General features: G+C 33.5%; 1 pseudogene; it reads right to left on the bottom strand.

Moving 5' to 3' along the window:
* The window catches only part of LOC128174550 (multiple epidermal growth factor-like domains protein 10), a 151,501-nt pseudogene that overhangs the window by 55,963 nt on the left and 70,599 nt on the right, over window positions 1-24,939 (bottom strand).

Raw genomic sequence — 24,939 nt, 5'->3', positions numbered from 1 at the left:
AGTTTTATTTTCCATTCAATATTCTCAGTAACATTCAATAATCAGTGAGTCACCCAATCGAACATTTCTAATAAAAAAAATTTTAAACGAGTTATAAAAAAAGACTCATCCTATTCATCCAAAATTTAAACAAACGTTATACATGTATCAGGAAAAAGCCCATACCATCACCTTAACTATATGCATGTTCTTACAAGTACATGTAGTTCATTTGTTAAGTATCAATTAAATTCTAGAGAACAGAAATGGAAAAGCTTATAACAATCAACGTTACCCACGGCGTTCGACGACGAATAAATGCGGATAGCAGTGGGTTATATATCTAAATGACTCATCCAAATGCCTTACATTTTTCAATAGAATTTGTGCATGTCACACAGAGCCGTATAGATATAGTTACCCTTGATTCTCCAGTAAATGCAGAATGGTATATTTTGCGACTGTTAGCTGTTCCAGTACCAGCCGTGATTTCGCTCGTGTAACAATGCTTAAAGAATATATATAGTTTTATATGCTTAAGATCTGCTTTTTAATTTAAAATATGGTCGATCGATCGAGATTGATTATTTTTTTTCTGCATTTAAACTTACACTATCTTGATCGCATCAAGTAACTTGGTCACAGTCGTTGGGATTTGATAAATCTTTGCAGTTGAAACACATGCGTCCGTTGTGATAATCATAATCTAAAATGTATTGTTATCAATTAATGTAGAGCTATGTTCGGTTCAAGCGCATATTTGACCAAGTAATCACTGTATTTGTCAGCCTAACTGTTGCAAGTGTATACTTTCTAATATGATAGGTGTAATTCGTGTGTATTTTATACTCTTATCGATTTTACTATGCGTTCAAAACATATTATACGTTTGATTATAATGTACATTGAATGTGTATCTTAATATAATGCAAATAAATTGAATATAATAAATTGAAAACCTGCAACTCCACAAGAGCCTCCATTGTTGCAAGCAGTAGTGTTACAGCAACATTCACAAACAGGACATCTACCGTCGTCATCCGCATCAAAATCAACTTCAAACGAATCAGGAGCACCTTCCTTCAACATAACCTTCCTTCTTCCAACTATTGTCGTTTGAGGCCCACTTATGCTGCTACAGACCTAGAGAAAAATAAATCCCCTTTACATAGTATAACGATCATAGAATTGACAAATTTGAATTTTTAGTTCTTGTTCAGAAATGCTACGATATAATTTTAGTTCCCACTGACCTGAGACATTGTGACATATGGTTTAAAACACGATTTGATACATGTTCAAGTTTTACTTTTTAATTTATTAGAAACATCAGCTATAACAATTTCGATATAAGTAATTTTACTGTCAATTCTATACGATAAATAGTCTGAAGTTATAATGAAACATTTGTTTTATCAAAATAACACTTGATAACTCACAACATTACTTTTACATCCCAAGTCATAATAAATGACGTTGTGACTAACATACCTTTCCATGTAGCATTGCTGTAATGAGAACAATAGCATATAAGACATGCATACATTGTATCTACAATATTATTTGAAGTAAAAATGACATGAAGCACACCTGGTTCGTTCTATAACACACATGATATTTGAATATGAGCCAAAAGCTCTAGTGAGTTTCTCTGATAAGAAATTGTGTCCGTCATTTGTTGCATTATCGTTGGCGTCATAAACCTTTTTTCATTGTAAGGTTTGGGCCATCAGGGAGATGGAATTTTTATAAGAGTATATTTTAAATTGGAATAAAAGAAAAACACTTGAAAATCAAAGTTTTTGAAACTAAAACATCAAAAAGAGCTCAAAGTTAAATATAAGAATGTGTGGAGAAAAATTTAAAAATCTTTTTAAACGTGTATTCTAATCTGTTTACATATTTTGCAGTTAATACTCTAACAGTGGTCTAAAGTATTTCTAGTTAGGTAAAGCTATTGTTGCTGAGGTTTATTTAGGAATGTTTGGAGAGAAATTTAAATCTCTTTATAAAAATCTGTATTCTAGGTTGTCTAGATATTTTGCAGTTAATACTCTAATGATGGTGTTAAGCTTTTTTTATCAGTTAAAACTAAAGTTGCATAGGTAAGCCATGTGGTCCCTGGGTCTCTTGTTATATATTAACGGTATTTATAGAACTCAAATTGACGATGAGAACTGAATTTTGCGCTGTGCCTGTTTTAGAATCTAAACTTATTATGACTGTAACAAATTTGCAGAAAAAATATTCCCCTTTCTTAGCCCTGCAAATTGTTTGTAGAACGGTGTTTAATTAGCTGGCAAGGTCAATTGACTAAAACGAATTAAAAAAATGTAATTGCCAAATAATATTAAACGTTTTGTTATTATATTTGAAAAAGAATCCAAATTGGCATAAACAAACTTATTCTTATCATGCACACATCACTAAAGAAGGCTGTGTGGTTCATAAATCGTCCATTACATCCAGCCTACAATTTTGAAATATGGCCTTAAGCCAGACATTTTCATTAATTAAAACTATAAAAAGTGCGATATGTCTTCCTTTTAAATCATACTTATTAAAATTAATAAATCATTCAATTTCAGTTAACAGAGATCTTTGTTTCAAAAAATAAATGTTGAAAAAGTATACAACCATCTACCTTTCTTTCAAAATCTTACCTGGTGATTACCACATCTGGTCACCAAGTAACATTCGTGGGGGCTGTTACAGTTCATACATAACTGACCCGCCACTAAAAATAGGTTATATATTTCGTTTTAACCAACACTATATATACAGTCAACGAAAACCATCAATAAAGTGGACGACACTCAGTGCAGATGATATGGGTGTCAAATTCATGACAATTTGTATATTTTAATAAATGCACGAAAATTAAAGAATGAATGTGTTTCGTATGTATGCTCGTTTACTTAAAAATGCAAGTCATATGTAGATTAATATTAAGTTTTTATTTATTACTGTCATACAATGTAGTATAGTTAATTAAAATTATATCATTATTTTGGATTTTTGTTATCTATTTTCATTGGAACACAGTAATAAGAACTTTGTATAATCTTATACAGTACTTAGATGTATACACTGAATTATTTTTCGTGAATGTCACTTCCGAGATAATTTGAATAGCACTGCGCAGCCGCGAAATCATTGAACTGCGAGCAGCCGAAGTGACAAGACGTGGTCTTGATCGCTCTTTGCTTATTATACTTATTGTGTTTTTTATATTGGCGAGGTCAATATACTTTTAATAATATATAAACGAATTCTGACGTGGTCAGCAATTCAGTTTTGTGAATCAGTTGGCTAATTTTGTTTTTGACGTGGTCAAAATCTCGTGGTGTTGTACCGAAACCATGTGCGTCATGGCGGACGCTAATATGGCCGTAGAGTCTCACGTAGATGAGAAAGCTGCGAAAGGGAAAAAGAAAGTCCCAAGTAAAGGTGCGTCTTCGGAGAAGACGAGAAGTAAACGTTCTGCTTCGGATTCCGCATCCACGAGTTCTCGTGTGTTTAGTGATCATAGCAACAATGGCGGTGGACATGACAGTGCCCCAAACGCCGAGATACTCAGTATATTGAGAACAATTCAAGAGAATCAAAAGAAACAAGATGATAGAATGGCCGAAATAGAGAACATGTGTTGTGACTATCAGTATCAAGATGACTATGATGATTACGGTGATTTTAATGACGACCCAGGAACTTCCGGTGAACATGAGGCTGCTTCGAGGAAGCGCGCATCTGAAGATCTGAAGATGTACTGACAACAGGTTTGTCAATGCAGGCAGAGGTGTCCAGGTAGCGTAGTGGACAATGCACTCGCTTTTCACCGCTGCGACCCGAGTTCGATCCCCGTGATCGACAGAGGTAGTATGTGATAGGGTATGGCAGTCGCCCGCTTGGACGCGTGGGTTCTCTCCGGGTAGTCCGGCTTCTTCCCACACCAATGGCCCCCTCGCTCTAACATCCGTGCCAAAGAGAGCATTTAATATAAGTTGTAGAACTTGTTTATCAATCGTTGTAAAATAAATACAGTTCAGTTCAGTCAATGCAGGCAAAAAACTTAAAGTCAAAGAAACGTGTGATAAACCTATCGATGACGAACTTGCTAATCTAGTGACAGATTGGTTCAGCGAGAGAATCGAAGAAGAGCGGTATGGTGAATTACTTAAAGCGATAAATCGCCCTGAAAACTGTCCTGCGCTTGTTACGGTCAAGACAAACCAAATGGTGTGGGATTTTTTGAGCCCAATGACCAAGTCTTCTAACAAGAAGATGCAGAATATTCAAACTTCTTTAGTTAAAGGTGCTTACATATTTACTCGGCAAGTGTGATAATCCCGAGATATTGGACCTGCTGGGAAATGCCACGGAATCATTGGCATTACTTGGACATGCTAATAGACAGTTGTGTATGTTACGCAGGGAGTCGATGAAACCTGACATGAAAGGTGAATATACTCACCTTTGTAGTCATAATTTAAAGTACACTGACTATTTGTTTGGTGACGATGTACCAAAGAAAGTCAAATACATTACTGATTGTTCTAAAATTAGTAACACAATTGGACTTGGCTTTAGAGGAGGGTTTCGTGGCCGTTCAACTCGAGGTCGAGCAAGAGGACGATTTGTACGAGGTGCTGCAAGAGGTCGTGTCCCTACTCTAGTTCGTCAGCATACTCATCTGATGCAAAAAACTACCAACGAAGAGGCCTGCAGAGTCGCCTCCAGAAGTAGTTGAGAAGGTATGTACCTCTAGAAATAAGTTTAGAGCAGGTGTGCTTAAGAATTTTATTTCTGAATGGGAACAGTTAACATCAGACAAAACTATTTTGGATATTGTGAAAGGCTGTAACTTAGAGTATGAGAATAATATAGCTCCTGTACAAATTTCAAAACCTTCTGAACCATGTTTTAGTGCAGCTGAATCATGCGTGATAGACAATGAAGTTAAATTGTTATTAGAAATGAATGTAATTGAGGAGTTGTCTGAATATGCTGACTTCAGTGATGGTTTCATTTTCACCATTTTCACTAGACCCAAAAGGAATGTTAGTTATAGAGTTATATTAAACTTAAAAGAGTTTAACAAAAATATTGTGTATCATCATTTTAAAATGGACACTTTTGAAAGTGCTCTTGAATTAATAACTCAAGGTTGTTATTTTGCTAGTGTTGACTTAAGTTAAGCATACTATAGTGTGTGTGTGGCAGAAGAACACAGAAAGTTCTAGAGATTTATTTTGAGAAATTTTTACAAAATTACTGAAACCTGTGTTTGCAACACTAAGAAAATTAGGACATGTCATTATTAAGTATATCGATGACTCGTTACTGTTAGAGAGTTCTGTGCAAGATCATGTCTCTGAAACTTTGGCCCTAGTAGAGAGTTTAGGTTTTGTAGTTAATTATGAAAAATCTGTTCTAGCACCAAGTACTAAAATCACTTTCTTAGGAAATGTTATTGATTCTGAATTGATGATAGTAGTTCTTACCGACGAAAGAAAGTTGTCTATTTTAGAGGCATGCAAAAAATTAAAGAAAAGAACAAAAGAATAATATTAGGGAAGTTGCCAAAGGTATTGGATTGTTAGTGGCTATCTTCTCGGCCGTAGAATTTGGTCAGTTGTTTTATCGTGACATGGAAAGGGCAAAGACGGATGCACTTGTACACTCACAGTATGACTATGATGCTTCAATGATTATAACAAAAGAAATTAAAATAGAATTAGATTGGTTGATTTTTAACATTTCTACAGTAGTAAGACGAATTGTACATGAACCATATGAACTTATTATTACCTCTGATGCTTCTCACCTTTGATGGGGTGCAGTAATTAATGATTTAAAATCAGGGGGTAGATGGACCATTGAGTAAGCTAGAAATCATATCAATTATTTAGAACTGCTAGCTTGCTTTTTTGGACTTAAATTGTTTTGCTCTGCTGTGACGAAAAAGAATATTAGATTATTTATGGATAACACTACAGCTATATCATACATCAATAACATGGGGGGTATTACCTCAATAAAATGTGGACAAACTTGCAAAAGAAATCTGGTTCTGGTGTATAAAAAGGGAGTTGTGGTTAAGTGCATGGCATATACCTGGTAAAGATAACTTGACAGTGGACAATTTGTCGCGCAAATTTGATGATCAGATATAATGGATGTAAAGTAAATCTGTGTTCAACAGAATTATGTCAAAATGGGAACAACCTGAAATTGATTGTTTTGCCACAAGATTGAATAAGCAAATATTGTTCTTGGCATCCTGACCCAGATGCTCGTTATGTCAATGCATTTAGTTTTTCTTGGACAAATATGTATGGTTATATCAATCCTCCTTTCAGTCTCATTGGACGTGTGGTGAGAAAGATTTGTCAGGACCAGGCAGAGTGCGTTCTTGTGACTCCAGTTTGGCCAACACAGCCATGGTTCAACCGAGTACTAGAGGTATTGGTGGATCATCCAGTAATTTTACCAGTGACGGACAATCTGTTGACTCTTCCGGGCACGGATGTGCAGCATCCTCTGAAGGACTCGTTAGTTCTGATGGCATATCGAGTGTCCGGTTGCAGTTCCAAAAACGAGGAACTTCTCGCCAAGCAGCCTCCATCCTAATGACATCATGAAAGTCCGGAACCAAGAAACAATATAAAACGTTTTATAAGAGATGGTTTCAGTACTGTGGTGAAAAATCGGTTGATCCATTTTGTACAACTATAGAAACTGTTGTTGAATTTTTAGCATATCTTTTTCACCAAGGGTTAGGTTATAGCGCTATTAATACAGCCCGATGGGCGTTATCTTCTCTTGGTTTGATTTTTGATGATTTTTCTGTTGGATGTCATCCATTGGTTATAAAATTTATGAAATGTGTTTTTTAACCTGAGACCATCAAAATCAAGATATGTACATACATGGGATGCATCTATTGTTTTAAAGTACCTGAGAAAATTGTCACCTGTTAAATTTTTGAGTTTGAAAAACTTGACATTGAAGTTAGTTATGTTGATTAGTTTAATTTGTGCAAGTACAGTACAAACTATTTCATGTATGAAACTTAGTAATATGACAAAAAGGAAGAACAGTTTTGTCTTCACTTTTAGTGACCTTTTGAAAACATGTACATGTAGACCTAACAGTAGCATGTCTGATTCATTGTTCATAAGTTATGTACAGCCTCATAAGGCGGTATCAAGAGACATTATTGCACGTTGGATTAGAACTGTTATGTGTGCTGCTGGAGTTGATACCACTATTTTTAATGCTCACAGTGTTCGAGTAGCTTCTGTGTCCAAAGCAAAAGGGAACTCTGTTCCTGTTGATGATATTTTGACAAAAGTAGAATGGTCCAATGTTGAAACCTTCCGAAAGTTTTATGATAAACCTGTTGTCAAAAATGACAAGTATTCAAATGTAGTTTTGAAATTGAATTAAAGAGTTTGTTTGATATAGAAAAAAAAATGTGTTGTGCTTTAAAGATTCACATTATCTCGGAAGTGACATTTACAAAAAATAGTTAGGAAATTAAACGAGACTTACCTTGGTAAAGGCGAAGTTTGATTCCAATTATTGGAGTAAATAAAAGGCACTGTACAGATAAGGTGCCTCCCTCCTACCCTGCAGGTGTTGTAAGTTGGGGCAAAAAGGAACAGAATTATATGTGGAATGTATCAACCCAGAATTTTTTTTTAACTTTGAAGCAATGATTTCGCGGCTGCGCAGTGCTATTCACCTTATCTCTACAGTGCCTTTTATATACTCCAAGGTAAGTTTCGTTTAATTTTTACGAAAATTTGTTTTAGGAGAGAATGGTAAAAAATCGAATAATATTTTTAAGGTCATTAATTTCTCGAGTAAAACGTTGCTTAACTATCTAACTAGATCTGCAGCAATATTCGATAACTCTAAATTATCCGAAAAACTTGAATTCGTTCTAAAAATCTGCCGCTTTTATATAAAACTGATTTGTCTTGTATAGTGTTAACAATGCAATTGGCTTTTCAACGAACTGCTTGACTTAATGGGTACATTTGTAATAGAACATAAAGCAGTTATAATAACGCATTTATCAGATTATATATAAATCATAATCACTCGTTGGACGACTGTCACTGAACAGACTTTTCATTCGAAGTGACCAACTGTGACTATCATGAGTTGAATTTGAAAGGTAAATACAATCAAATTCATTTTGATATCGTAAACTACAAGCTAATATAAACATCGTTGTTTGTTAACGTTTACAACGTTCGTTTACTTATAACAGTTGTCACGTTGCACTTGCTCAGGCATTAAACATCGATATTTTACAAAACAATCTTTAAAGAAAAAATAATGTTAAAAATACAGTCTAGACTGTCTTTTGTAACCATGCAAGGGACCGATAAACAAGAGGCCAATTGGGCCACATCACTCACCTGTGGAACAATGGCTTTATATAGGTGTGCCATATGGACCCTCGGTAGAAGAAAAAAGAATACTATAAAATAAACTGTATCCAAATTTTACACTTATTTTCCTACGCTTAATCTTCGACATTGTCTCCTTATGAAATACGATTTTTACCAAAAATAAGATCTTATACAAGATATAAAACTAAAGTTTTGGTAGGGGTACACTGTTAACTCATATTCCCTTTATTTTAGTTCTGCCCCCTCAATTTATAAAACGATCAAATTATATATGAGAATATGCATATATATAGGTACATATTCATCTTCAACTACATTGTACTAGTTAGTTATTGTATTTTATTAAAACAATTCCTACATGTGAAAGAAGAAATTTAAACTTCAAGGCGCTCAAATTAAGAACATTCAAAAATTTGATTGGTCTTCCGCATTATAAACGATTGTTGTTTACCACGTGTGAACTCCTGCGACGTTTTATAACCTTACTCATTTGATTGATGAATACACTAGAATGAAAAAAGTTATCATGTGATGTGTTAAAGAGCTATTACATGTATAATCAATGCATTTGCGTCGGAACTGGGTGGAACCCCCCCCCCCCCCACTTTTTTGGGCAGTCAGACATAGCCGTATTTAAAATCTTTTTTGCTTGTCGAGATTTCTGATAAGGTCTAGCCCCCCCCTCCCCCACCCCTCTCAGTGAGCCACAGATTGCAATGTATTGACAGGCATATCGCTCTCTTTTACTAAGGCCCATTCTTTATTTTCATCTTTATTCAAAATCAACATTAACAAATGGCTACAAATCAAGATGATTTTCCGCTGTAATTTGTTTCATAGTAATAGCGACAATACATTTATCACTGTAACAGTAATGTTTTAAACTCTTTTAAAGAGGTCGTTTTTATTTGTGTCTGAAAAACCAACAAAGTTGGTGTAGATTCATTGTATAAGGAGGGGGGCCAAAAAGTTGTTACAACATATCATCCTTTTAATTTTTCTGTACAAGTATTTCACGTTTAGTGAGACATTTCTAGTGGTAAATTGAAATTTCAGCGTCAATCGCAGAATTATAAGCAAGAAACATAACTCGCAATTCTGTTTGCTTTGAGTCAGTTTTTTTGTTCACAAGAGTTAATTACATTTAACATAGGATTTTTAAACTTGGTGTTTCCTATTCAGAATGAACAAAAGCAAGGCCTCAGTTCTGTGAGCAAAGCTCTGTATCTTGCTTATAATTCGAAACTTGACACAACAGAATATGGTTCGTAAAGAGAAAATTTTAAACAATTAAAACAGAAGAAACATGCACTAAAACAAAGAAAGAGCACAATTTATTTTTCATAATATATATATATATATATATATATATATATATATATATATATATATATATATATATATATATATATATATATTTCTAGCAGCAAAAACAATCTCCGTTTAGACTGAAAATGCACAGAATCTTAACAAAGCACGTTGCATTATAATCAACCATTACGTTGAGATCGTACCGAATAACCGATAGAATGTACAGTATTTATACCGAGTGCAGCGAGAGGCGGGCGAAGCCTGCCTCGCGAAGCGAGGATTATGGTAACACGTATATATAAGAAAATCAGTGAAAAATGATAGTTGAAACAGGGGTACTAGGGCCAAAAAAAAAAAAATCTTCCAGCCCTGGGCGCTGCCATATTGGCAGCCATTTTGTTTTTTAAAAGTTAGTTCGATCACTGATTGACTGGTACTTCTCGATGTTTATTGCACCTAAACTCGATTAAAATTTTCCAATGTTTCAATAGAAGGTAATTTGAATTAAACGAAATAAAAAAGGAAACCAGATAAGTTTCAATACTGCTTTAATCAAGAAACACGACTAGTTCAATGTATGTCTTATCAAATTATCAGATGGAAAATAAAAACATTAACATCGAGGAACTGATCTTTTAGATACTGATTAAAGTATTCAATTTTACTAGCGCGGCATTTATATGAATAATATTGATAAACAATGAAAGAAGAATTCTATAAAAAGGTTCGGAATAACGTAACTCTTCGGCTATTTCCGAAGACAAAACGTGTACGTTTTACGTCTGTAATATGACGTCATAATGTAGGCTGAGCACGCGACGTTAAGTTAAACTGATGATATGAGTAGGCAACCAGGCGGATCCTACTGTTCTACAAAAATCAAACTACACTGTGTAAAATATGTGCTCGGTCCAACGGTCACACCGTTTACATATTAATATAATATGTTGTTAATGCATCAAATTTTGCTCATTTTGCGCAGGTAAACAATTATTTGATTCGATACGTAAACATTCCAAAATACAGGCAATATTTCCCCTCAAGTTAAAAAGCATCAACGAAATTCAAAACAACGTAAAACCACGGTCACGAGTGAAAATGTCAACGCATTGAAAGATTTCACCTCAATTCACTTCACCAAATCGGCACAAATATGTTTAGCAAGTTTCAAGTATCCCTTCGCACGTAAACTGTTGCACAGCAAGGAAATACATCTTAGTCAGTTTGACCCGTTTGTCATGCATCAACATTCAAACGTGGCTGCTTTATACAAAGAACTTTTGTTTTCGATACGGAATACCGAACCCAAAGTTATAAACTGATTGACCGCGATTATCTCTATTTTTATTTTCGTAAATTACTCAATTTTGAAACAGAATTCGCCTATAATTTTTGCAATTTATATTTTCCTTTCTATAAGGATTATTTATGTAAAATTACGTTGAATTTGACTCAGTAGTTCTTGAGAAGAATATTTTTTAAAATGCACCCCTTTTTACAGTTTCGAGGTTTTCTCCGTTTTAAATAAAGATCAGTCTTTCATTTCTGCAATTCATAATCACCTTTCTATAGGGATGCTTTGTGCCAAATTTGGATGAAATTGACCCAGTGGTTTTAGAGAAGTTCAAAATGTGAAAAGTTTATAGTCGGACAATCAGAAGGACGGACGGACGGACAGACGGACGACGGACAAAATGTGATCAGAATAGCTCACTTGAGCTTTTAGCTCAGGTGAGCTAAAAACCCACATAGGACAGGGAGTCACATAACGCAGTCTAAGTTCAAAATCTTTTGAGCTACCTTTTGCCTCTCTATAATAATTGGTATCAAATACACATGTAGTTAATTCATACATCTTTAAGCTATAAAGTTTTGATAGACCAAAATTAAAATTTCATCATCTTAATTTTGTTTTAATTTTGTACAGAATCACTTATTATAAAAACAAATGGGAGTGTATGAGTAAACTCAGTATGTTTTTGTTTCCCACAAATGGACTTTGACAGTATGATTTAATTGTTTTGTATTATTGAATGACTGGCAAGGTAAAACGATTTTAACTACATTTCTGCAACGTAACAATCTATGATGTTTTCTTTATGGTATTTTCGTTTACCAAGTAAAAATAAACTATGCGTAGTTATACACAGTTTTCATATCTACTAATCTTACTCTAAACCTGTGTTTATGATACTCGTATATGCATGGCATCGGACTCGTTATCCGCCATGTTGTTTATTTGACCAAGCACCCTCCCATATTCCTCTTTATACACGTGTTAATAACACAACTTTCTTGTAAATATCGATGTATGTGTGGATTCAACTTGAAAATGTACATGTCCAGATGAGTTTGGCCGAGACGTCCGTTGACCAAATAACAATAAACAGCTTAAAAACTGATGTTTCAATTACTATCGGGCCGCCATGTTTGTTTATACAGGGTGCGACAAAAGTCGTCATTAGAGATATAGCGGGAGTCTTGAAAAACCTTATGTATGGGGTTAAAGGTGATAACTGTTAACATGTTAAGTGATAAATACTCTTATTAGTTATGGAAACGAAACATTTCAAATGTTTCCCAGCTTGGGACGCCATTTTAATTTGCTAAAAGTCGCTTAAAACGGTCTACACAGCAGTTTGAGACTAAAAAAGGACGTTCGCTTCTCACGTAAAGCCGGGGTCGCTTAATGCAGGGTTTTCATAGAGGAAATTACGTTGGGCGGTCTTAGACAGAACAGAGAGTTGCTTGATACAGAGAGTCGATAAGGCAATTTAGACTTTACTAAAAGTGAAAAATAATTTATTCTGGTTGTAACGCGGCATTTGATTGGATAGAAATATTTCGTTAAATTTGTATAACCTGGTTTGCACGTCACAAGACACGTCACAATGTACCAACGTCATAAACGTACTAATCCGCTTGACGTTACGTTTGAATTTTTGAACATATTTTATCATTAAAGTAAAACGGACCCAATTTGTACAGCAAATTACAGAACATTAAATTATAAGGAATGAACTCAATATCAAGTTATACTCCTATGACCTGGGTTGGAGCAATTTACGCTTTTTTGTAATCTGCTTCGCGGATAAGATATATATTCTGATAATGATCTGTTAAATGTTAATTGATTTTTCTAAATAATGCATAACTTGTTTATGGTTCAAAATATAATTTGTCACACAAGGTCATAATTCCAGAATAAGGGGTAGGTGGATTCCTATTGTAGTATTTTTCTTAAATGCCAAGAATGTTACCATGAAAATATATAAGTTATAAAACACATGCTAAGGTTGATATGTGAAATTTAGAAAAGGAACCATTGTCAATTTTTTGTATGCCGTCAAACGTTGTTCAAAAGCTTCAAAATTTGACGTGCTGATTTCAGCAATATATTGATAAAACTATGATATTGCTATGCAAAAATGTGGTGAACAATTTTGAAATTTGTTTTCGTTCTAAAATTTAATGAATATAATTTGCAAAATAAATTCCATCAATCAAAGTAATTATTGCAGAAAATTGAAACTGTTAAAAAAAATTTTACCTACTAAAACTTCGGCAGAGTATATCAATCTGCATTGCAAGAGAGCAGTACCGCTGTTATTGCGAAAGGGTCTATTACTTTAAAAATACTCCCTTGCAAGGTAAGGAAAGTAGTCATGAAAATAATATATGCTAACGTTGTAGTAAACATCATAAAGTGAATTTGTTAAAAAGGCCAAAAAAAAAAAACCCATTAACAAATACTTTTACATTGCAACGTCATGTCCCCCCTTAAGTGTTTCTATTGTTTTCCTTTTTCGAAGGGGGGGGGGGGGTGCAACATAAAAGAGAACTGGTTTAATTAATGTATTGCGTTAGCCGTGCTGTTTTTCTATCAAAATCATCATTTTTTTATTAGACTAAAAAGAAATCAACACAAAGTTTTCTGTTAAATTTTAAAATTTAAAGTTTACCTTGACTTGGAAATGTTCCAATGACAATTTTATTCCTTTTAATTGTATTTTATAAATCCTGAACAGCCGCGCAACTTGACTTTAGCGTACTCTTACATAATGACTACGAACAAATATATTACACAATTTGAGGAATTGTATATAAATAGAATTTGTGCTGAGACCTTTCCAACACGAACAGGCAATGTCAGGTCATCTGAAATCATCACGTCCTACCTTTGGAGAGAGAGAGAGAGAGAGAGAGAGAGAGAGAGAGAGAGAGAGAGAGAAAGAGAAACAGAGAGAGAGAGAAACAGAGAGAGAGAGAGAGAGTGAGAGTGTAATGTCTCGTTTTATTGTAAGATAAATTATCAATGATAGTTACATCATTAAACAAAATACAAAATTGATAACGTTGAATTGAGAATAATGCAAAGTACAACTTTTTTTTTCTGTTTAAAGTTATCTTATTGGTTCTAAAAATCACGTGACAAACAATTAAACCGTAATGCTTTCGTCGACAAATGCTATTTTTGTATTCCCCTTATTAATTGTCTTAGCTATTTAATTATTTTCTTTTTATTTCAAAAAACAATCTGCAACAAACATTCGTGATTATATTGGTGTTCGAGTGTGATTGTACTTTAAATTGTCTTAAAGTTCTACGTTTAATGTTATTTTTATGTACATTAAAGCAAAGATAAAGGTTAATAGATGTTTCGTATTGACTTTAAAAAAATCATTTATCTGAATATCGGTGTACCATTATATTCACAAATTAACAAATAATTTAGCCGCCATTGAAAGTTTATCGTAACGAAGTATTTTCATACTAAATCCAAATATTTTCTTAAGGATCCAATTTTGTAAATCTCAAAATATATTAAACAATGTCTTCATCAAATATCTTAAAAAAACAAAACAATTAAACGTCTTTCTTTTTTAATTGAAGATACAAAAAAACCAAAACAAAGACAAAACAAAAAAGGAAAGAGCAAAACCAAGAAAATATAACACAAAAAAGTAAAAAACAAAACAAAAAACAAAAACGAAATAAAGCAATCATATGATTCAAAGCAAATAATGGAATTTTGTTTCCGTTTTAAAGCGCTAAGTATAACCCAGTGCTTATTGTCGTTAGACTTCTTCTCCCGAGCGAATTACCGCCCCGTATTAGCAGAAATATAAATCATATAACTGGTTAGGGAACCAGTTTAAGGAATTTATGCACATAACTTCACGGGCTATTATGAATCTAATGATTTTATGATTTTAAAATCTGTTTTATTCAAACAAAACTTTCTTGCTGAGGGTTTAGCTATGCTTAGTAGCCATTTAGCGATGTTGCAAAATACCTTAACCTGCACCGGTAGCTGCATAAACAAAACAAAATAGGTAGTGTTTTTTAAGTAGAATAACACATCTGAAAAAAGTCACTCAAAATGGCAGTAAAATAATAGAATATAGATATATCATGAAAAATAAACTGTACATATGTCAAACAGCACAAATCTACCAATCATACAAAACCATGAATACATATTAATTCAGTTCAGTATGAAGCAACAGAATTCCCAACAGGATTCAAACTCAGGATGTACGGATCATACGTCTCACACTCTAATCACTCGGATATGGAGTTAATTGTGTGCTGCTGTCGATAAACTAAGAGGCATTTTGATCAAATATCAGCAATTTTGTGATGATGTGTTTTTCCACCTTTGAGTGCTGAAGACGACCTGTAAAAAAGACATAGTTTTTGGTGCTCACCACTCTCCCCAAGCACGTATATAAGGAACTGACTAAACGCTCGCACTTTTTGTAGATCTCACCTGTGTTGACGTTTATTTTACCTCGCCATTAAGTTATTTAATAGACGCAACAACATACCAGCTAAATGCAATACATATGCACAAGAAAATTCAATTCAAAACATCAATTATAATGGTCACTGAAATAAACTTATTAAGAAAATGCACGTATAACAACAATATAAAAGTGCAAAAATTAGACAAACAAATGTTTTTTACACGTTGCACACAAGATACAGGTGTGAAATCAAGTGAACCTAAATCAAAGGCTTTTGTATGCCATGTTTAAGGCAATTGTCTATTTACAAGTCGTGTTCAACCTTAATTTGCATTAACTATAGTGTAGATAATAAATCATAATGTATATTTAAAAAAGAGAGAACATAAACTCTCTTTTCTTAATCAAACATAAATTGAATAGGGAAAACATTGATGAGTACATATACAACGCCACATTGACCCTCCTGGCCTTAAAAAGTTTCAATTGATTTAAATTTGAAATGTGCAACAATTTCAATGAATGTCTCATTTCTTACTTAGCCTGCACAAAGTAAATGTCCTTTGTAGCCAAGCTGGGTTAGCGCTTTTCAGCACTTTGACTAACATTATAACAGAATTAGTTAAACGTTCTTTTGGCCTTGTCTAAGTAAAATTTTAAAAAAATATATTTTGAACAATTGCTCTTAACAAGTGTATTTGAATTGTCACATAACAAATATTCTTAAAAGCACCTTGTCTTCATAATAGCAGCATAGATTCCGTATAATTCCAGTTCTATTCTACATAAGTATATATATAATCGTTTTCATTTTTGTCAAAATGCTCCAGTTCTTGGTGAGCGGCACATCCGTTTTCTAGAACATAAATACTGTCGACATATGTATACGACTTTTCGACAGATTCGTCCACCTTTTCGTCTCGATTGCGACATCTTAAAATGGCCTTTCTGGATCTGAAAGGTAAGTAATACTTGTAATATTGACATACGGTATTTCCAAATGTTACAAATAAACAGGAACACTATTAAGAGGGATCTCTAAGATAGTGACCATGTTTAAACTGTATTGATATCTAATGTAAGAAGATCTCTATATAAACATTTGGGAAAGTATCCAAATTCAAAATAAAATTTTATGGATTTTTTTTCTTTTTTGAATAACAGTCTATTGCTCAACAAATAATATCTGAAAGTGTTTTCTAGATCTGAAGGTTGAAACGTTGGCCAACGAGCCTCCGTAAGTAAAACAAGATCCGATTAAGTATATAACCTACATGAAAATCAGGTTTAGAATAGCACTGCCTGAAAATAATACGACAACGGTGACGATGGAATAAACAGGAACTTGAACTGTAGATTGCGAAACGGATGGACCGTGTGCTGCAAAAAAGTACCATAATATATAATTTTCTCTTATCAATACAGTTGCATGTACATATGAAATGGTTTAAGGAAGGAGTCTTTTCTGGTTTTCGACTTGTCAAACGTAAATTTGATTAATTGTTCATTAAATCAAGATGAAAGGAAATTAAAATAGTATATTTTTCTTTCTTTTTTACCACATACAACTTGGCATAGAAAAATGTAATCAATGTTTAGAATGGAACAAGGACTATATTTTGGCGAAATATTGGCGTAGGAAAATATCACATGTTGCGCAATTCAGAATTGCTGCAGATTATATATATAATGAGTCTGTTTTAGCATTTTTAAAACAATAACAATAATGTTGGATTTTTTTTTTTACTAATGTGAACTAATAATATGATACTTGGGTTTCAGAATATGTTTTTAAAATATGATTTGCCTATCAAATAACATTTTTATAAGCTTTTTAAAGCGCCCAATCTATACATTGATTTTTGTGAAAAAATCACTAAAATCAGTTTTTCTCTCTTATGAAACGGTCAATATATTAGCTTTTCTGTCAATTTATATCTTTATATAAAGTCTTCATAATACATAAAAATTAGAAATATTTTATTATTGGAAGCATAAACAAAATAATCAAAATTTCGTCAAAATTTAAGAATATTAGAGGAAATGCCGGCTAAGCAATATCAATTTTAATATAAATATTTATTCCAATATAGTAGTATAAGCTGATAGACACTCTCATGGTCTATGATTTCATTGAAGATTTGAATCTTCAAATCTTAAACAAATGTCTACAGAACTATAAAGAGCTACACTTTTTTTATCACTCTTTACGTTGAGGAAAAAGGTAGTGACCTTGACCTGACCTTTATCCGAAAACAAAAAGGTCAAATTTAATTAAACTGATAGAATCATTAAGTAATATGATCCGTTTGACTGTGTCAAAATTTCATGTATTTCTTATTATAAGAAGTATGTTTGATAATGAAAAGACTCCTTCCTTAACGATATTTCCTATTTTTTGTTCGTCTTATTCAAATTGTTTTTGTGTATTTGTTTGTTAATTTGCAATTTTTTTTATTGACATTTTAAGATTAAATTGTTTTTACTGATTAGTTCCTGGCTAAGTTACGAGGAACTAGTACACATATTTTAGAATTCAATATTGGGTTATGTTATATATTACACGTATTATGTATACATGTTTTTTTTTACCATATGTAATAGTTATTTCTTTTCGGTTGTTCGTATCAATAACAAATTTCTCGTTCCTAATCAATATTTAAATACTCTTGTAAAATTAATGATAACCTTACGGTGTTTTAGATAATGCCCTGAATGCTTTTTAAAATACAATGTGAATTCATTTTTTTATCATTATCAATCACAAAAGTAAACAAATATACAAAAACTTCAAAAACTTCAATTATTAGCGTACAGACATCTTGTATAATTCCTTAATTTTTTATATTAATGCTACAAATAAATGAATAAGTTTTCAGTGAGAAGACATTTAAAAGTATCTAACTGGTTGTCTTAGAATATGTATATTAATACATGTTTATATATATAAATATTTATACATAAAAATGTAATTTCGAGCTAGCAAACTTTAATCAACGCAATGATGTTACATTTTGATTTGATTTCATATGAACAAAACTAAAACAAATTGAGCAAATGGATTAACTTTCCGAGTTGGAATATAGTTATTACATTCTATAGTACATGTATGCTGTTAAATAATCATACCATTATACGTTGGCCATGCAACCGTTGTCTTGTTCTTAAATTCATCTCTTGCTGAATAAAAAAATGAAATACGCTAATAACATTTACAGGTAGATATTCATAGTTTCTCACATGGTTTGGAGATAAAATGTCACGCATGTGCAAGGGATACTGAATAAGTTAACATAAATCAAATTTATGAAATGGACGTACATTCAACACAAATGTCTCCTTGAAAGCCGGAAGCACATCCACGAGGACACTGACCGGTCACGTGGTTACATTTTTCTCCATACAGGTAGAGACAATGTCCACATGTCCTAGAGCAATTAGGACCATACGTGTTGCTGTTGCAAACTGACATTACATGTAAAAAAAAAATGTAATTTCAAGCCTCGTTTACTAACTTCAAACAGAAGGCTCATGGGGAACATCGCTAACCTGAGCAACATTAAGCATGATAAAATCCAATGTGGCCCCAACCTACTCCTCAAAATTTTGATTTTTACGAATTTGAATCAACACTATCTGAAGTTGCTTTCACTTAAGTTACAGCTGTTCTAGGCAAATAGTTTTTTTTTTGAAGATTTTAAGATTTTTCTTCAGATATTCATACGTAGAAATTTGCCCCTTTGTGACCCCATCCTACCCCCGGGTATCATGATTTGAAGAAACTTGAATCTACACAACCTGACAATGCTTCCACACAAGTAACAGCTTTCCTGGTTGATTAGTTTCTGAGAAGAAGATTTTGAAAGACTGTTCACTATATACTCCTATGTAAAAATTTGACCCCCTATTGTGGCCCATTCATACCCCCAGCAGTCATGATTTTCACAACTTTGAATCTACAATAACTGAGAATGCTTCCACACACGTAACAGCTTCCGTGGCTGATTGGTTTCTGAGAAGAAAGTTTTCAAACATTTTCTCTCTATATTCCTATGTAAAATCCGACCCCCCCCACCCCGTTGTTGCCCCACCCTTCCCCTGGGGGTCATGCTTTTCACAATTTTGAATCTACCCTTCCTGAGGATGCTTCCTCATAAGTTTCAGCTTTTCTGACCAAATGGTTCTTGAGAAGAAGATTTTTAAAAATTTACTTGATATATTCCTATGTAAAATTCGACCCCCCATTGTGGTTCCACCCTACCCCCAAGGGTCATGCTTTTCACAACCTTGACATTACTCTACCTGAGGATGCTCCCACACAAGTTTCAGCTTTTCTGGCAAAAAGGTTCCTGAGGAGGAGATTTTTTAAGATTTCTTAAAAAAATTCAATAATTCCTAAATATCTCCCCTTGTAAAAGGTTGTGGTTCTTAATTTTTACTTCGAATCTCCTTTGCCCAAGGGTGCGTTGTGCCAAGTTTGGTTGAAATTAGCCTAGCAGTTCTGAAGAAGATGTTAAAAGTGTGAAAAGTTTACGACAGACGGTCGGACGGACGGACTGACAGACGGACGGACGGACGGACTGACAACCGGACAGACGGACGACAGACAAAATATGATCAGAAAAGCTCACTTGAGCTCTCAGCTCAGGTGAGCTAACCATCCAAGCTTTATCGGACACAAAATCTCATTGTATCATTTCTGGAATCATTGACACAAATTTGAAACTCTTATGACTTAAAAAATGACAATATCACATCGTATCATATTTTATTTACAAGGCTTCGAAGGCTTACATGAACCATTATCATTATAAAAAATGTAGTGTTTACCTTTGTTACACATAGATCCTCTATATCCCGGAACACAGCTAATGCAGGTCCCATCCACAATGTCACAATCTCCATTTTCACAATTTTCTGGGCAGGGTGTTGAACAGTTTTCTCCGTAATACCCTACTTTCAGACAATCTATAAAAAACAAAAACAAAACAAATAACTCAAGGTATTAGACCGACTTAATGGTTATGGTTTTGATTTTCATACTAAAAACTGATGATTCCTATATATAAATGGTCTTAATAGTACAATTATTATATTTATTATCTTATATTATATTTCATTATATTATATTATATTATTTTCATTACATCATGATGATATATAATATGTTAACGTTTAGATTTTTTTAAAGGATTTAAAACTTTGTGTGTTTTAAGTGAACTAAATTTTAAGCATATCCTAGTTAGAAATAATGGAGCTGGAATATTGGTATTACATTTTATATTACATGAATGCTGTTAAATAATCATACCATTATACGTTGGCCATGCAACCGTTTTCTTGTTCTTAAATTCATCTCTTGCTGAATAAAATTTGAAATACGCTAATAACATTTACAGGTAGATATTCACAGTTTTTCACATGGTTTGTAGATAAAATGTTACGCATGCGCAAAGGATACTGAATAAGTTAACATAAATTGAATTTATGAAATGAACGTACATTCAACGCAAAGGTCTCCTTGAAAGCCGGAAGCACATCCACGAGGACACTGACCCGTCACGTGGTTACATTTTTCTCCGTTCAGGTAGAGACAATGTCCACATGTCCTAGAGCAATTAGGACCATACGTGTTGTTGTTGCAAACTGACATTACATGTAAAAGAAATGCAATTTCAAACTTCGTTTACTAACTTCAAAGCAAAGGTTCATGGGCCAAATCGCTCACCCGAGCAACAACAGACATGATAAAATCCGCTTAATGGATTCATAATAAAAATAATTGGACAATGTGGTATATTACATGTAGATCCTGTATAAATAAATGTCCATCCCACCACCATATTCTTGTGTTTATTATCCAGTCCCAGATGATTTTATAGTCATATAATGTTGAGCATTGCAGTTCTTAAAAAGATCCTAAACAATTTTTCATCAACGGGATATAAACCTACAACACATTCCCAACCCCTTGTGAGGCCCAAGAATCGTCCAGGGGCTAAAGTCTTAGCAATTTTAAAGAATCAGCAATATGTCAAAATGCTTGCATATCGGTAAAACCATACATGATAACATTTCAGATTTTGTGAATACTTAAAATGCTTTCCTTTGTACAACCAGATCCCCAATGTGGCCCGAACCTACTCCTCAAAACTTAGATTTTTATGAATTTGATTCCACACTATCTGAAGTTGCTTTCACTTCAGTTACAGCTGTTCTAGGAAAATGTTTTTTTAGAAGATTTTAAGATTTTTCTTCAGAGATTCGTACAGTCATTTCATGCATATATTTTACAATTTAATGCTATGCTATGGTAAGCGATTTTAATGATGAGATTTGTTTGGTATGCTATGAGATTTGTATGCTATGCTATGAGAAATTGAAATGAAGGGCTTAATGATATTGTATGCTATGCTATGCTATGGTATGCTATGAGATTTGATCAAAAACACCTCCATACACAGAAGAGTTCCACACATTTCGAAGTAAAATAATAAGAAGCCAAAGTTTACCATAAATCTATCATGTAAACATTAGTTTTTTTTCAAATAGAAACGTTTAAAACCGAGTTAAAATACCGTTGTATGCTATGCTATGGTATGCTATGGTATGATATGACGAATGCGATTCTATGAGATTGTATGCTATGGTATGAAATTCCAATGCTATGCTATGAGATTTCAATGCTATGCTATGAGTTTTCAATGCTATGCTATGCTATGGTTTATGTTGTAAAAGATATGCTTGAACTGACTGTATGTGAAAATTTGCCCCCTTCCCCGTTTTGGCCGCATCCTAACCTCGGGGATTATGATTTGATTAACCTTGAATCTACACAACCTAACAATGCTTCCACACAAGTAACAGCTTTTCTGGTTGATTAGTTTCTGAGAAGAAGATTTTAAAAGACTGTTCACTATATACTCCTATGTAAAAATTTGACCCCCTATTGTGGCCCATTCATACCCCCAGGAGTCATGATTTTCACAACTTTGAATCTACAATAACTGAGAATGCTTCCACATAAGTTTCAGCTTCCGTGGCTGATTGCTTTCTGAGAAGAAGGTTTTCAAAGATTTACTCTATATATTCCTTTGTAAAATCCGACACCCCCCATTGTTGCCCCATCCTACCCCTGAGGGTCATGATATTCACAACTTTGAATCTACCCTTCCTGAGGATGCTTCCACATAAGTAACAGCTTTTCTGACCAAATGGTTCTTGAGAAGAAGATTTTTAAACAATTACTCTATATATTCCTGTGTGAAATTTGACACCCCATTGTGGCCTCACCCTACCCCTGGGGGTCATGATTTACACAATTTTGAATCTACACTACCCAAGAATGCTTCCACACAAGTTTCAGTTTTCCTGGCTAAATGGTTCTTGAGAGGAAGATTTTTAAAGATTTACTCTATATATACCTATGTAAAATTCGACACCTCATTGTGGCCCCACACTACCCTCGGGGGTCATGATTTTCACAACTTTGAATCTTCTCTATCTGAGGATGCTTTCACACAAGTTTCAGTTTTCCTGGCCAAATGGTTCTTGAGAAGAAGATTTTTAAAGATTTACTCTATATATTCCTATTTGAAATTCGACCCCCCCCCCCCCGCCATCGTGGCCCAACCCTTCTCCAGGGGTCATGTTTTTCACAACCTTGAATTTACTCTACCTGAGGATGCTCCCACACAAGTTTTAGCTTTTCTGGCCAAATGGTTCTTGAGAAGGAGATTCTTTTAAGATTTCTTAAAAAAATTTCAATAATTCCTAATTATCTCCCCTTGTAAAAGGGTGTGGTTCTTAATTTTTACTTTGAATCTCCTTTGCGCATGTGAGCATTGTGCCAAGTTTGAAATTAGCCTAGCGGTTCTGGAGAAGATGTTGAAAATGTGAAAACGGACGGACGGACTGATAGACGGACGGACAGACTACAGACAAAATGTGATCAGAGTAGCCCACTTTTGCTTTCAGCTCAGGTGAGTTAAACATCCGAGCTTTATCGGACACAATATTTCATAGTATCATTTCTGGAATCATTGACAAAAATTTGAAACTGGATGTACATTAAGGAGACAGTGATGAAACAAATATATACAGTTCTTATCACTTAAAAAATGACAATATCACATCGTATCATATTTCATTTACGGGGCTTCGAAGGCTTACATGAACATTTATCATAAAAAAATGTAGTGTTTACCTTTGTTACACATAGATCCTCTATATCCCGGAACACAGCTAATGCAGGTCCCATCCACAATGTCACAATCTCCATTTTCACAGTTTTCTGGGCAGAGTGTGGAACAGTTCTCTCCGTAATACCCTTCTTTCAGACAACCTATAAAAAACAAAAACAAAACAAATAACTCAAGGTATTAGACCGACTTAATGGTTATATTTTTTGATTTTCATACTAAAATCTGAAGATTCCTAAATATTAATGGTCTTAATAGTACAATTATTATATTTCTTATCTTATGTTATATTTCATTATATTATATTATATAATTTTCATTACATCATGATGATATATAATATGTTAACGTTTAGATTTTTTTAAAGGAGTTAAAACTTTGTGTGTTTTATCTGAACTAAATTTTAAGCATTTCCGAGTTGGAATAAAATGATACCTTCTCTGTGCATGTACTTCAAAAGTATGACAATGATCGTGGACGAGAACATTTCATCAGAACATTTTTAAACATATGTCATTGAATTTAATACACAATTTTAGACAATCAAAATGTTTTTTAAAGAAATTGAAGTTGTCAACGAATTACCTATTCTATCTTCTTACAAATTTCAGGTACAATTTTTAGCCATAAAGAAAAGACAACTTTCATATTTAAACTTCGAAAGTTAATGACCGCTTATATCTTTATACAAAGATCTGTTCATGGTTAGTACAACAACCATCTTAAACTCTTATGGTTGGTTGTTAACGATGATTTTATACAGTACTTCTATCGTGAAAGTTGACAAAACTATTTATCCTATCCTATATCCTGTATCCTGCCTGCGATCCTGCAAATAAGCTCTATCTTATCCTATCCTATCCAATACCTTCAAAATATAGAAATTCAAGTTAAATGAAACGAAATTTAAGAGTTAAATGATTTTATCAATTCATGTAGTACTCAAATTGAATAATTAAATCTTAAAACCGAATATTCTTCGAGCGGGATAACTTACTTACCTGTGCTACGGTAAAATTAAATCGTATGCGGGATAGACACAATAACGTAAACAAACAGATAAGTGATTCGATTTTTTATCTTATTGTATTTATGCATAAAAAACAGATAAATAACTTCGATGCACTTATTTAGGAACTGTTTAGTCACATTTTTTTTCATCAAATTATTTTGTTATCACATATAACTGAGCGTAATTATCATTTTTCGAGTGATTCGTTCGGCGATAAATGCAAACACGATCTGGAAATAAGTATTTCGTTTAGGAAG

This window comes from Crassostrea angulata, chromosome 2, assembly GCF_025612915.1.
Source record: "Crassostrea angulata isolate pt1a10 chromosome 2, ASM2561291v2, whole genome shotgun sequence".
NCBI classification, from domain to species: Eukaryota; Metazoa; Mollusca; class Bivalvia; order Ostreida; family Ostreidae; genus Magallana; species Magallana angulata.
This window is presented reverse-complemented; position numbering and strand designations above follow the sequence as displayed.